Source organism: Lycium ferocissimum, unplaced genomic scaffold, assembly GCF_029784015.1.
Source record: "Lycium ferocissimum isolate CSIRO_LF1 unplaced genomic scaffold, AGI_CSIRO_Lferr_CH_V1 ctg3730, whole genome shotgun sequence".
Lineage (NCBI taxonomy): Eukaryota > Viridiplantae > Streptophyta > Magnoliopsida > Solanales > Solanaceae > Lycium > Lycium ferocissimum.
The window spans coordinates 33651-50053 of record NW_026725473.1 but is presented as its reverse complement, the minus strand read 5'-3'; positions in this window follow the sequence as shown (position 1 = coordinate 50053).

Genomic DNA, 16403 nt, shown 5'->3' with positions numbered 1-16403 from the left:
CATGTTCTTGAGTCATTCCTTGTGGTTTGATTATGAGACGTTGTTGATGATGATTGAGATGGAACATATACATCTTTTAAGGCACATTTGACAGGGGTTGATAATGTAGCCTAGTTGTGAGCCCGTGGTCTGAGGTTCTTTCCGACACGAGTGGTACATGGACACTATGGGTCCCCTGCGGGTCATGGCTATTTGGGGAAAATATTACCATCTAGCATGTGTGTACAGATATGTGACAAAGATGGAACTTTATTATTTATTTTACTTCTTTTGGCTTGAGCATTGGCGTTTCATGATTGATAATTGGTGACTTACTTTGGAAGTGGATTATTTGAGGATCTTATTTATGATACATGATTGTTGTGCCTGTCTGCCTATTTCATTTATTTTATGTATGTATGCATGATACTAAACTTAGTCGGCCTATGATACCTACAAGTACGTGTTGTAGGTACTGACCTACACTTGCTGCACTTTTTTGTGAGTGCAGATTTTGAGCCAGAGACGACTTCCAGACCTCGCATCTAGTTGAGGTTATTCGCTACCAAGATCAGAGGGTGAGCTCCTATCCGTGCCATGCCGCCTGAGATCTTTCTTTATTCAGATGTCTATCTTTCATCCGAGACATTATGTTTATTTTTAGACAGTATCTCTTTTTTTTAGACATTGTTTCTTAGAGTCCTTATACGGTGACTTTCAGATTTTGGGGATGTAATAGCTAGATTTCCGCATTTGCTATTTAGTTTATTTTATTGTCAGACATTTTACTCCAATATTCGTGAGCAATGTCTATTAATTGGTTTAAGTAATTGGAATTGACTTGATAACGGGTTAAGGGATTGGTTCGCCCACTATAGGACTAGTGTGGGTGCCACTCACGTCTGTTTGGGACGAGACAAAAATAAAATAAAACTAGAAAGAGAAAGTAAGAAAAGAAGAAATAAAATAAAATTAGAGAGAGAAAGTAAAACGGCGGCTTACACGTCTTAGAAATATACCAGCACGTCGTTTACAACTCATAAAACGTCTATTTATAGTCTAGGGTTAAAAATAAAATAATTAGACCAAATCCCGATTGAAATGGGAAACATTGCGAAAAGTGGCTCGGTGCGTCGCCCCGGGCGGCGCCCCAAGAGGATTTAACAGGGACTTTGGCTTTCAATGGTTTCATTCTTTGTGCAGGCGCGTCGGGCTGGGCGACGCGCCACCTTTCCGGTGTGCTATCATCTCTTTCTTCACCTCTTCTCATGCACACTTGGTCCTTGATTCCCAAACTTGATCGAAACTGCTTGGTTTTTTCATCATTTGTCATTGTACCTAAAACACACAAAACACACTAACATAAGCACGAACACAACGATTCCATCATAGAAAATGCGTACTAAGAACGAGAGGTAAAGTGACACTAAATATCGATATTTGTGCCACATATGACTTTACAAGCTCACAAGCTCGTTGTAGATCATCATCTTCAGTTTGCTGTACCAAGTAATGTGCTTTCCGTGCACCAAATTTGACAAAAAGTAGGGACAAAATGACAAGAAAACCTAAAATTAATGCAACAAGGCCGAATGAAAATAATGAATGTCACTAAAACTCAATTACATAATCAGGGGTCGTTTGGTTCAAGATCAAGTTGTTGGGTCCTTGAATATAATTAGGATTATATATTTCATTTTTATATATGGCATATATAATTTTATGATTCTGGTATAAATTTATCAAGAGTATTTTCAGCTAAACACGAGATAAAATTAATTTTAAATTTTATACTGGAATAACTCACTTAACCTCTCCAACCAACCAGTCCCTTAATGTTTTTCGACTGATTGATCAAAACTACCAATATAATGTATTATCTTATTATCTGATGTTGATCAACTTTGTTCTTCCTTATATTTTAGCTATAATATTATTGTTAGGGAGAAATTTGGCCTGGTCTCTTGTCTTGACTCGTAACGAAGTTTCAACCTTAAATATAATAGAAGGTAAATTCGTCAGTCGTCAAATATAATGGATTAAATATAAATTTCTTAACTCGAACTACTTTGATACATGAAATCCTTCCATTAATATTTTTTTTTTTTTTACAAATATAATTATCAAAGTTAATCAAATTGAACTGAAATCAAGATAATAGATATGGTTCGAAAAAAAATCAACTTTAATTATTCACAATAAATTTACAAGCAATTTTGTATGACATAAAGTTTTTGAAATTCAGAACCCACTTGTGAAATTATACTCAATAGTATATTTTTTGAACTAGCTGATTGAGCGAATCATTCACAAGAAAAAAGGTAAGAGTATTCTTAGCTCTTAAGTAATGAAAGAAATAATTAGGAGAGCATTATCCAAAAGAAAAAAGTGATGAAATCGATAAGATCAATTGCAGTCCCCTCTAGCTTTGGCAAAAATAATTGTACTGATTGCTGTAACTGAGCGTTCAGTTCTAATAGAAAAACAAATATACTGCCAAACTTTACGTACTAATGCAAAGAAAGGAAATGAGAAAAAGCAGACATTGAAAATTATTGAAGCAACTTTCTTGCTTTACGAAACTGTACGGAGCCAATGTATAAGGTTAATCTATTGAGATGTGGGTAGGATTGGGTCCCCTCGCAAGTCTTTGCTCAAACTAAGACTCATAAGTAAATGGAAAGAAGTAATTATTTTTATTTTTGTTTTAATTTATGTGACATGAGTTCTACTATTAGCTTAGTATAAGAAAAATTAAGACTTTAGAAACTTATGTTTTAAATATCTTATAATATTTGTATAGCTATATAATTTTTTGAAATTTATGGCCGTAAATAAACTGTACGAAGCCAATGTATAAGGTTAATCTATTGAGATGTGGTTAGGATTGGGTCCCCTCGCAAGTCTTTGCTCAAACTAAGACACATAAGTAAATGGAGAGAAGTAATTATTTTTATTTTTGTTTTAATTTATGTGACAGGAGTTCTACTATTAGCTTAGTATAAGAAAAATTAAGACTTTAGAAACTTATGTTTTAAATATCTTATAATATTTGTATAGCTATATAATTTTTTGAAATTTATGGCTGTAAATATGTTGTAAGATTTCTGTATTTTCGTTAAAGGTAAAGTGAAAGCTATAAAGATTAGGAGTACTGCTTTTTATAAAATGAGATAAGGGTCAAAAACACAAGTATCACCTTTTTTTTTTTTTTTTTTTTTGAGACCTGAACTATCAAGTATGCGAGTTTCCTGCCTAAACTATCACCAACGATTTTGTAAAACACACCTTAACTATCAGTTGTTCACTTTTAATGAGGTGTGTTTTAAAACTAGTTAGTGATAGTTCAGGTAGGTATAGTGAACAACTGATAGTTGAGGTGTGTTTTGCAAACTAGTTAGTGATAGATCTCACGCCTGATACTTCAGGTAGAAAACTCAAACAAAGATGATACTTCAGATATGTTTTTACCCTTTTATCTCTTTTAGAATTTAAAATGTGTTACTAGTATTGAGCAATAAATTTTTAGGCCAGTTGATATTCAGTACACTATATTTCTTGACTCACTTTAACTTTAAATATGTGGGCCCGTTTAGCTTAGCTTAAAAATATTTTTGCGCGGATTGCCCTTCTTTTGGGGGGGGGGGGGGGGGTCTTTAAATTTTGCCCTCATATTTGTGGTCTTTAAATTCTGCCCCTCATATTTGTGGTCTTTAAGTTTTGCCTTTCGCTTCGAGGTGAGCGAATACATGAGGTTCTGGGTTCGAACCCCCACTCAGGCATAAAAATAAAAATAAAAAAATCGCAAGACAGTGCTGGGGCGTGTATGCCGAATCTGGCATACAATCCTTAAGGAAAAACTAAAGTTATGCTGGATCCGGCATAACTAAAAGTTTGTCCCATAAAGCAGAACTTTTCCTTAAGCATAGTTTAGTTATGCCTTATGGGGCAAACTTTTAGTTAAGGCATAACCAAAAGTATGCCTCATAAGGCAAGAACTTTTTCTTAAGGCACAGACTTTGCCTTATAAGGCAAACTTTTCCCCGTCTTATGGGACATGCTTTTAGCTAGATCTTATGGAGCACACTTTTAGTTAAGGCATAATTAAAAGTTTATCTTGAAAAGATATATATATATATATATATATATATATATATATATATATAAAGGCAAAGTCTTGCCCTCCGAGCGTACTTTTAGTTAAACATAACTAAAAGTCTCGCGGAGGCATAGCAAAATTTAAACTTTGTCTTATAAGGCAAATTTTTAGTTATGCTTTGAGGAAAGTTCTTTACGTGCATACTTTTAGTTATGTTTTATGAGGCACATTTTTAGTTAAGGCATAACTAAAAGTTTACCTTGAAAAGTAAAAAATAAAATAAAATATATGCCTCAAGGCAAAGTCTGCCGGTGGGGGCATAGCGAAATTTAAACTCTGCCTTATGAAATTTTTTAAAATTTTTGATTAAGCGGGGGTTTGAACCCGAAACCCATGGGTTTTAGCCGAAGGGCAAAATTTAAAGACCACCCCAAAAGAAGGGCAATTCTGCGAATTGCCCGCTTAAAAAAAACAACTTATAAGTTATAAGCCAAAAAAAAAAAAAAAAAAAAAAATCCCAACTTATTTTTTTGCTTATTTTTAAGACAAATGACTTATAAATTTGTTGGTACCAAACACTCAAAAAAACTGAAAACAGCTTATAAGTTGTTTTCAACAACTTATAAGCCAAGCCAAACGGGTTCTATATCCCGGTCTACTTTTCATCCACCAATAAAAGTAGTCCTTAGTGCAAGCCATATTCTTTTCATCCACCAATAACATGTTATCTCTCTCTCATCGTACTAGTTCAATCCAAAAGTAGAACATATACTCGTAAAATGTTGCTGTTCAATCCCCTCATTTTCTCCCAATCTGTTCTTTTTTATGTATCCATAATACCAAAATTGAATAGGCAGTAACTTTAATGCTATATTTAATTGCTAATATTTTTTTGTGTATATTCTATGGTCTTCAACCTTACAGGTGCAGTCTACTCAGAATTAAAAAAACCAGAGAGAGAGGGAGTAGCATAGTTCACTCAGTGAGAAACATAACCATGAGTTCCAATTCCAACAAAAACGAAAAAATTCCAATTCAAGATGATTAGATCAAGCGAGTTCAACTAAAAATGCAATTTCATAGTACAAGAAAGGGGGATGATGAGATCAATGAATCCTATGTGGAAAGATTGAAATCCATAACAGATTCTCTAGCAGCAATCGACAGTCCAATATCAGATTCAGATATGGTGTTGCAACTTCTTGCTGGTTTGCCTAGTGAATATGAGCCCCTCAAGAAAATAATATCATCAAAGTGGCCTCTCCCCACTTTTGAAGAGGCTTGTTCCATGGCGGAAACGCAGGAGGGCATATTACTGCAGGTAAGGATTTTGCGGATTCAAGATTTAAATTTTATGACTTTAATTTTAAGATTTTTAATATTGAATCACTTATGTTTTTAAAATCCCGAGTTCATATTTTATTTTTATTGAAACTTTAGCGAATTTGTATACATAAATCAAAACCCTATGTCAAAAGTACTCGGTTTCAATGTTTCATATGAACGCGCGCGGTACTAACAAGCTGTATCCACCGCTGTTGTCAAATGGATAGGTCAAAACGAGTTGTGAGACTCGTCTAAAATTTACTTGGGCTGAAAACGAGTTGAATTAAAATGAACTAAAAAAGGGTCATAATTTAATCTTCCTAATTCTTATTAAGTTTTAATTACTTTATTTATTCTTTTATCATTTTTTGAATGTCTGATAAAAACAAATTGCCTCCCTGCGTCACACAAAGGTAAGTGTGCCTACACCCGATCACTTGTGGAATTACACCAGGTATGTTGTTGTCTGATAAAAACAAATTCTTTATTATTGGTTAGATAACACATTAAACAGAAATGATGTTTTCTTGAACATATTTCAACAAAAATTTTCATGGATTAATTTGAGCTATGTATCTGTCCAAATATCAAATATTTTGAATTGAGCACTTCAATATAACCCGCCTAAACTTAAGCGAGTAAGCCATATTATATTTTAAAGAGCTAATTTTACCACCCCTAATTGCAGGATCCTCGTGTTGTTGGTAAAGAGGAGTCGTCTGCTTTTACTACCCTAGAGAAGGTGGTTATTGTAGTGGGTATAGCGAGTACTATAATGGGTGCAGTGGGTACCTTACCTGCTGTAGCTGGTGCAGTTGGTGCAATGGATGCAGTGTCTGGCTGGAAAATTTGGCAGACGCAAAAAAAAAGATGATGATTGATATGAATAGAGCTAGTCTTATTGTTAACAACCCTTGTTTCCTTTTTGTGTTTGTTGTTTTATGTAATTGGATCTAACTATTCTTCATCTTCAAAAGCTTGAATGGCTACTTCTACTTAAAGTTTGTCTTTGAGATGTATGATATGCAACATGATGTGCAGTTGAAGTTCTATTATAATATTTTCGTTTTTCTTTTAGGTTATTTTTGGTATGGAGGAATGATTTTTCTTCATTTTTTTTTCATGTTTTTGGTAGTGCTGCCCCTCCATTTTCTTCTGCCCAATTAAATATTTCGTTTAGGTTTCCTCATCACTTTTTTCCTAGTTTGTCGTTTAGCCTAACCCCTTTTTGTGAACTTGCTTGTAATTACATTAATCCAAAGCTTCAATGCAAGTGGAATTAAGAGAATGGTCTAATGGAAATTTTTTTTAGATGTATTTGTCGTCGTTTAAGTAATTGGATCTTCGATTTCTTGTAATCAAAGCTTGAACTGGTACCTAAATTAAGTCTTTTGAGATGATACTCCCTTCGTTCATTTTTACTTGTCATGATGTTTTGACTTAACACGTTTATTAAAGAGCCAAAAATAGAATGACAAGTATAATTGAAAACACGCCTTAATTTGTTATTCCATTTGAATTGATGATCAATGTTCTTGAAAAAGACCAAAGTCTACGGTTACTCATAACAAAGCTAGTGTTTGGCCATAGGTTTTCAAAAAAAAAAAATAATAATAATAATAATAATTAAAAACTTGATTTGGGTAAAGTTTTTCAAGTTTTAAAAATGTGTTTGGTCATAATTTTTCAAAGCATATTTCACTTTTTGTTTTGAAAAATATGAAACATTACTTATACCCACAAGTTCTAAAAAGAGAAAGGGCATCATTTCCCCCTGGAACTTGGTAGCAAAACTCACTTTAGCAACTAAACTTTACTTGTAATTATTTACCCCCCTAAACAATTTTCAATTGAATTAAATACCACCTTAATGGGTGACGTGGCAAGAAAGTGTACCCAATTTCTTAAAAGCGCGCGATGAAAAAAAATAACACTAAAAAGTGGTCCCAACTCATCTGCATGTCATCTTCTAATTGGATGATATATTAAGATTTTCTTAATATTTTATATTCTATTTTAAATTAACTTTTTCCTTTTCTTTCTTATTCTTTTCCCTTTCCCGTTCTTCTAACTCCTTCTTCCCCATCCTCCCCCTGTATTTGCTCTCGATCCTCATCTTCTTTCTTCTTCTTTTTATTTTTTATTTTTTTTCCTTTCTTTTTCTAGATAAATTGAAGAGAGCAGATACAATAAGTTAATGTTAATGCCATTGAAGAACAAAATAAGTTAACGATAATGCCATTGAAGAACAAAATAAGTTAATGTTAATGGCATTGAAGAATCGAGTATCGATTTTAATGCCATTGCGATTCCTTCACCTTTACTTTATTACCACTAAGAAAGAATACAATCCGCTACAAAAGGTATGTTGTTGTTGTTCAAACCCAATTTCTGAAAATTTCCCAATTTAAACAATACCCACTTATCTAAATCACTTATTTCTCCACTTTTTGTTACAATTCGTCCTTTGAAGCTTCATATCTTCAGTTACAAAGCACATAAAGCAAAAGACTCACTTGAATTGCTGTAGTAAGCTTGAAACGATGGGGAAGAAGGAGAGGGAGATGAGGGATGAGTGGGGGCGGAGGGAAAAATCTGTAACAACACAAAAATAAAGAAATTGCACTTGATTTGTCCTTCAAATGGGATGGTCTTTAATTTTGAGGAAGAGCCACTCAAATGGTTATGTAAGAAATGGGGTTGCTAATAATAGTAATAATGGGTGAAAAATGATGATGTTTTGGAGAGAAGTATATGATGTTTGGTATGGTTTGATGTTGTTAATTTATGGATTGTGGAGTGAAGGAGAAGTGATGATGATGAAGCTCAGGACATGCATCTTTAATGGAGGAAACTTGAATTTGCCATTAAAGTGAAGATCTGCTATGGATGAATGTTGAAAAGAAAAGAAAATAGGGAAAAAAGGAAGAAGAAGGGAGAAACTAAAGAAATAATAAAATAAATTTCAAGGAATTAAAAAAAAAAAAAAATTAATGACGTGGACCTATCAGATGGCGAGTGGTGAACAACACCCACCTCTCAACTGGTATGGGCCACGTAAGGTTCAAAATAATTGATGTATAAGTTGTTTAGGGGGGTAAATGATTACTAGTTAAGTTTAGTTCTTTGAAGTGAGTTTTCGTGCCAAGTTTAGGGGGGAAATGATGTCTTTTCTCTTCTAAAAACTATCAAGAATTGTTACATTTCGGAGATTTCGGATTATGCATTGTGAGTAGACTAACACGAGCTTAAGGTGAACATGAAGTCCTTATGAGACTAAGGAGAGTATTTGATAACTTTGAGCGCGTACCATACGATTTTGAAGGCATATGAATCGGTGAAACTAAGTTCGTCAAAGGAAGTGAAATGCAAGTCATGTTTGGGAAGGTTTCGCAACAATCGAGCTATAAATTGTTTAGTAATGTCTTGAGGGGTAGCTATAGGACCCCTTAGATGGTTAATGAAGTGTTATACAAAGTGCCAATAAGGTTCCATAAGGATTGGGGGTTGAACGAATCGACGAGAATAAGTTTCGGGAAAATATGGACTGTACGGTCATTTATACGGACCGAATAATTTATACGGGCCGTATACTTGTCCGTAGAATACTTCCAGAAGAGGGTGAGCCTCTGGTGGAATTATACGGTCCAATTATACGGACCGTATAATTTATACAGCCCGTATAATTGGCCGTAGATTCCGGGTCGGGCCAGATTTCTTTTTGCTATATATGAACAACCCTTGTTCTTTTTTTTTTTTCATTTCCCACTTCCCCCAAACTCTTAAAAGCCCTAGAACCTTTCTCCAAGCATATTCACACAAATTTGAAGTGAAGTCAAGGATCAAGAGGTCAATATCAAGAGATTCAAGTGCTACGAAACTTGCTAGGGTTTGTGGAACTCAAGATATCTTATGGTGTTGATGTTGGAGACTTCACTTTAGTGGAGTAAGTTTGTCACACCCTAACCTTATTAGGGTGTGATGGTCACCCGACCCTTATTTAGGGCCGAGCGAACCCTCAGACTCTTACCGCATACAAAATCACGCCAAACTTTTTAAATCAAATAAGATAAAATACATAGCAAGATTTTTCAGCAATCTCTTTTCTCGTAGCCTTTAAATCGAACAAATTTATAAATTATACAAAATTTCATTACATAACACAGACCGACATATCAGCTGATGGAGCTGCATACAGACTGACAACCAATACCCACGACGTTGTCTGCAAAGTCTCTAACATCCATCCAGAAGACATATCATACAAACTCTGACTCGGCGACACTCCAGGAGCAAATGGAGCTGCCAATCCAACTGGAGCATCTTCTATAATGGCTACTAATCATCTGGGAGTACCTGCGCGGCATGAAACGCAACCCCCGAAGAACCGAGGGTCAGTACGGAATAGGTACTGAGCATGTAAAGCCGTAAATATAGCAAACGAAATCGTAATCGCAACCGTGCTGCGTAAATATGACGGCAAAACCATAATCGGACCCGGAGATACGAAACATAACTAACGAATTATGATCGAATTAGAGAAACAGGAGTATGGCAAGTAGCATAATTAGAGTCCGAAATACAGAAGGTGAGTACCTTATCAGAATCATCAGAATGCTCGCCTCCTAAATACAAATCATGTATGCCAAATCATATGTCATGTATGCATATAACGTGTCCCGGCCCTTTATTAAGGGACTCGGTGAATAAAATCATGTACGACAGAATTATACATCATATATGCAAATAACGTATCCCGACCCTTCCGTGAGGGACTCGGTAAATCATATATCATGCAAACATATAACGTGTCCCGGCCCTCGGTGAGGGACTCGGTGAATAGAGTCACGTATGTCACATCAAACATCATATATGCATGTAACGTGTCCCGGCCCGCCAGTGAGGGACTCGGTGGATAACATGTCCCGGCCCTTCAATAAGGGACTCGGTAGAGGGAATCCGGTCTGAATCTGGCGCCATCGTCACATAACGTGTCCCGGCCCTCAACTGGTGGATCTCGGTGAACAATGCAGTGTAATACGCACGAGAACATGTCCTGGCCCGGGCTCAGTGAATAGACATACCAAAACTTGCACGAATAGAGTAGTGCGAAACCATATGCATACAAACCAAGACTCAGTCCCTATACACACTTACCGTCATCCGAAGACTCAATAGAATAATCGTACGTGCTGTCGTCTGTCAACCAAAACATCGTAGTTTACCGAAGATATTCCTATCGTAAATGTTCGTAGCAAATTATTCATAACGATTACTCATACCATAATTCTTATCTCAGAGTACATACCGAGGTCAGAACACTCTTGTCGGAATACTTTTAAAGAACACTTATATCAAAACATCCATATCAGGATGCTTTTATCCCAATACTTATGTCAAAATACTTGTATAAAAAAGCTTATGTCAAAGTACTTATCTCATAATACTTATAGTAGAGTACTTTTATCAACACACTTATATCAGATTATTCACATCAAAGTGCTTATATCGAAATACTTATATCTGAATTGGAGGTACTCATATCGGATTACTTGTACCGGAATATTTATATCAGAATAGTCGAATCAATGTACTCATATCGGAATTTCTAGATGCATGTATTAGAGGATGCATATGGCTCTTCACGAACTTGAAACAATAGCCAAAGGTTCCCTTTAATCATCATGTAAAAATAAGTCAATTAGGACAATAGGATAGAATCGAAAATAGTGGGCCCACCTCAAGCCAACGGAGGTGGTGTACACAAATTACACACATTAAGCTTTAAAGAATCATTTATGGAAGTTTTAGTGAAATTCGGTTCGCGTTGGGCAAGTCGTGGGGGCTTGGGCGTTTATTTCAACAAAGCATGAAAAACTTGATTCAATTCTATTGAATGGAAAAGGGTCAAATTCAAGCTCGGGTTGCTAAGAATAGAGTTGTCCCCGAGGCTCGTTTTCAAACTTATTAGGTCTAAGACATGCCAAAAGAAGGAAGAGTGAAGCCTTACATACCTTATTTGCCTCTTACGCTTGTCCAAATTCAAATCCCGTTTCCTCCAAAATCTACAATTGGTCACATTTACCAAATATCAATTATCAAGCTTTAGGAATTCAATCTTTAACCAATACTTGTCTACAGAAATTTGGGCAGCATTTCCCCTGTAAATGCGCCATCCCCCGAGAATTTCAACTCGGCCAAAAATACAACAACAAACCCGAGAATTAAACTCGGCCACAATATCAACAATTATTCCAATAAATCCAACAATTAATTCAAGACATATTCTAACATTAGTAATCTTCCTCTCTACATAGTTCATCAACATACCATTCACTACATATCTCAAGCTAATTCCAATGCTCATACATTCATTACTAACTCAAGATCAACCAAACACCATTCAAAAGCATTTTGTATCATTCTACAACATATACAAATTTTCCACCAAGACCATAATCCATCCGAAACCTCCAATTTTCAACATAACTATTCACAACACATTTTTATCTTCCAATTTCACTCACAACAACAACAATTTGCATCTTACTACATCATTCTCATAATTACATAAACTATAATGAAATCACATACTTTCCAATAACAACTTAACAACAATTTCACATGCCACACAACCATTAACCTTCACTCACAAGGCTACAACAACACAATTAACATACTAAATAATTTAATTCATATCCCCCCCTCCAACTTGATGCACACGGCCAACACATCCATATCCACAACACACAATATTTTCATACTTTTCATTCATTTCTACATACTATAACATATATAACCTTCCATAACATAATAAGAACATGAAATGCTTACCTTTTTCTCAAAACTTCCACTTGCCACTAAAGTTGTTTCCTTGCCAAAATAATTATACCATGTTGAAGAGAGTCTTGCACTTAGTATAGATACATGAAGAAACAAATCTTTGAATGAAGATTGAAGAGCTTGGAAATAATTTTTAATTATTTTTTTTTTCCATGGGAGCCGAACTTGGCCCCTTTCTCTTTCTTCATTCTTTCTTCTCTTGAAACTTCATGAACTTGTGGGAGATAGTATGCATTATATATTCTTTCCTCCACTTATCTTTATTTATAATTAAGTCCCTCAAGAAAGAATATGGTCACATGGCCCTTATTTCTCTTCCCTAAATCTTCTAGAGATTTCCTTTCTTTTTTTTTTTTTGAATTTGCATCAAAGATGACCAATTATTTGTCATCATCCTTCCTTTTTCTTTTTACATGGCACTTTTGGAACTTTCATTCACCCTTTGGTGAAATTTCCATTTTTGCCCCTCGACTTTTCTCAATTTTACCATTTTGCCCCTAGCCTTCCACATTATTTCCATTGGCCATTTTGCAAATTTGTCTTCTTACCCATGGCCTTTCCCAATATTTTCATACTACCAATGTTCATAAATAATATTCCTACCAACTCGTACATTAAAATAATTCTTGAAAATGATCTTGTCCTTAACTTACCACAACTTATCCCGAATTATCCGAACGTATAAAATACGGATATAACACGGTCAACCCAAAGACCCATGGGGGGGTCCCGAAAGTCGTCTTAAGGATGTCCTCCGTGCTAATCTTCAACTCGTGATAACCAGACCTCAAATCGATCAGGAAAGGCTGTCAAACAAATCAAGATTGAAAATACTTTATATAAGTCGGATCCACAAGAGTGACTAATGTCATCTAATGAACATCCGTACTCCGATAAGAATGAAAATCAATGCGAAAAGTTATGAACAATCCGGGAAAGACGAAAAGGTTACGAGGTCCCGAAATACCGGAAAGACTAAAAAATGGAAAGGAAATATTTTAGTATCCCAAACATAGGTTTAAAGAGCCAAACACCCCTTCTCAATCATTCGACTAAAATGATACCACTTTCTTGGTAAGATTAGAAAAGGGAAGACAAGGTAGGACATAACTAAGGTAATCGACGCAAGACAATCCAAGATCCGGTGGTAAGATTAGAAAAGGGAAGACATAATGCGGAGACAACTAACTGTATTCCAAGAATAACATGACAATGTCATGTGTAATCGGAAGGTTGGGAGCAGGATCTAGCACAAAGAGATATCATTCCCAGGGTTTGAATTGTGAGATAAAGAATTACCGCGAATAATCACTAGAATGCGAAAACATATGTTGAGAAAAAGGGGGTGATAAGAAAATAATGTACAAGACATACAACTAGGAGGTACATAAGGAAGAGTGACATTTAAGTATCTGGAAGCCTTTAAGACATTACCCAATCACAGGCGTAACAGACCCCGCCATGCCCCAAGGAAAAGTTTAACCAAATGTGTCGACCTGAATGTTCGTAAATCCGCCGAGTAAGAAGGTCCGCACCGAAGATGTGGGCATGAACATAACCCATAAAAGAAAATGGTTAATGTACCGAATGTGAGGATTTGAAGATAAAGAAGAAGAAAATGGAGAAGAGAAAACTCCGAATCGATTGAGGTCTGGTAATCACGCAGCTAACTTTCATAATAAACAACATCATATCATGTATACATATATAAACCGCCCGTCCATATAGGTACGATCTCATTATCCGGGTAAACATCTTAAGCCGCCCCTAGTTGAACAATTAGGCACGAGGTAATCATCATCATAAACTACGAAGGATGTTATATCCCGTATTTCATACGTCGGGATAATCCGAGTCAACCTTGCTAAGTGAAGGTCAAGACCATTCCGGGATACGAAGTCGAGATTTTAACCGCATTTGTGTTTTGAGATTTAAGTGTTCATGATTTTATTGGCATGGAAATATTAAAGAATCATTTGGGATCAAAGTCCATTTTTAGAAAGTATTCTAATTTTGGAAAGGAAATTAATTCATGAAAAAAAAAAAAAAAAAAAGAAAAGAAAGAAAAAAAAAAATGTGGCCGGCCACATTATGTGGGCCATGGCCACATGGTTGGCTAATGTGTGTTAATAAAAGATGACTTAGTCATCTTATTTTCTTCACTTCCAACCTCTAGAAATTTCAAGAAAAATTGGGAGAGAAAACATAGGGCCATTCGGCCATAGACAAGAAAGAGGAAGATCAAAAACCTTCATTCCAAAAATAATTTCTCCTAGTTTTCCTACCAATTGAAAGGTGCTCTTTAACGTGAGCTAGTTGTTAGAACAAGCAAAGCACTTATTATTGCAAGAACAAGGCTTAGCCGAGAGAAAGAAGTGGGTGAAGAAGGTATGCTTTAATCTTTTCTTTTATATGTTATGCATGGTTTATGTTGTTGTAATGTGTAGAAAGTGAATGAAAATCATGAAAACATGGATGTTATAGGTATGGCCGTGTATATGTGGTTGGCCGTGTGTGTGTGTGTGTGTGTTAAAGTGATGAATTAATGGTATTTAGCATGTTTGTATGTTGTTATAGTGTGTAGAAATGGATGGAAATCATGGAAATGGCATGTTGATGTTGTAGCCGTGCAAGGGTGTTTGAACCGTGCATATGTAATACGTATGCCAAGAATAAAGTAATTATATTTAGCGTTTTGTTTGTTGTTGTCGTGTGGATTCTATGTTGATAATAAGAGTTTAATGAATCAAATTGAAGTTGTAATGGTTGTGGGCTGATTTGGAAGCCAATGTAACTCTTATGTAGATTTTATATTTAGAATGATGACATTGTTAAAATATAGATTGTTGGTGTAATTTATGAGTTTTGGAAGAAAGAAATGTGTTAGTGTTGTTCTGGAGTTGGGGAGGATTTCTAAATTGAGTGTTAGTGTGGATTGTTTGAAATATTGTGTGAATTGTTTAAATGTCCTTGAATATTGTTTGAATGGTTTTGGAATAGAAATTGAACGTGTGAATATTGATGTTAGTTTGATTTTATGCGGTTGAATTGAATATAAGTGAATATTGTCGAATTATGTAAAAGGAGCTACTAATGTTAAATGCATTTTTAATTGATTATTGAGGTAGTAGTGTTTTGTTGGTATTGTTGTTGATGAATTGGCCGAGTTTGAATTCCTGGTGGTGTATTTATAGGGGAAGCTGCCCAAATTTCGTAGAATTTGGTGTTTGTTTGGAATCGGGTTTCTAAATGCCTTTAGCTAACGTTGATATTTAATGACGTATTGTAGATTTTGGAAAATCCGCGACGTAAATTTTGATTAGCTTTGAGGACAGACGAGGTATGTAAAGCTCACTCTTTCTTCCTTTGGCATGTCTTAGTGTAATTAGGCTATGACACGAGCTTCGAGGTAATTCCACTCCTAGATTTCAAGTACGTTATGATTCATATTCGCTTATTGATGTTAGCATTTTTAATATGGTCTTTATGCCCTTTACATGAATGGATTTCAAAAGTTGCCTAAAAGTTTTGCCTTCAAAAAGAGTTTTGTTCCGAAACGATTCCGAAACTATGAACGTCCGTATCTTTCGTAGATGGAACCGGATTAATTTGAAACGTCCGTAGAAGGTTTGGTAACGCATAATGATGTTAACTTTCATGGGCGGTCCCGGATTGGTTGATGTATATCCGGGGTCCCCGAGATTTACTCTTGTATGGTCTTACCGACTTGTTTTTGAAAGAACTTAACACGAATACCGTTTGGACTTTCGAGCAGCTCGGTTATTTACTATTATTTACGAGTCCGTGATGATGATTTATATACGTGGTCTCTCACTACTCGCTTCGTGCGAGCCGTTGCTATTTCTTTCACCGCGTCCCGTGCCGTGTGGCATGTATTCGTGCACTTCCATCGCACACCACCGCGTCCCTCACTAGAGGGCCGGGGCACGTTATATATATATATATATATATATATATATATATATATATATATATATATATATATGATATATGTGATGACGGGGAGGTGGCCAGGATGGCATATGATGATTCTATTCACCGCGTCCCTCACTAGAGGGCCGGGCACGTTACATGTACATATATATGATGATTTTACTTATCGCGTCCCTCACTGTAGGGCCGGGCATGTTATGTA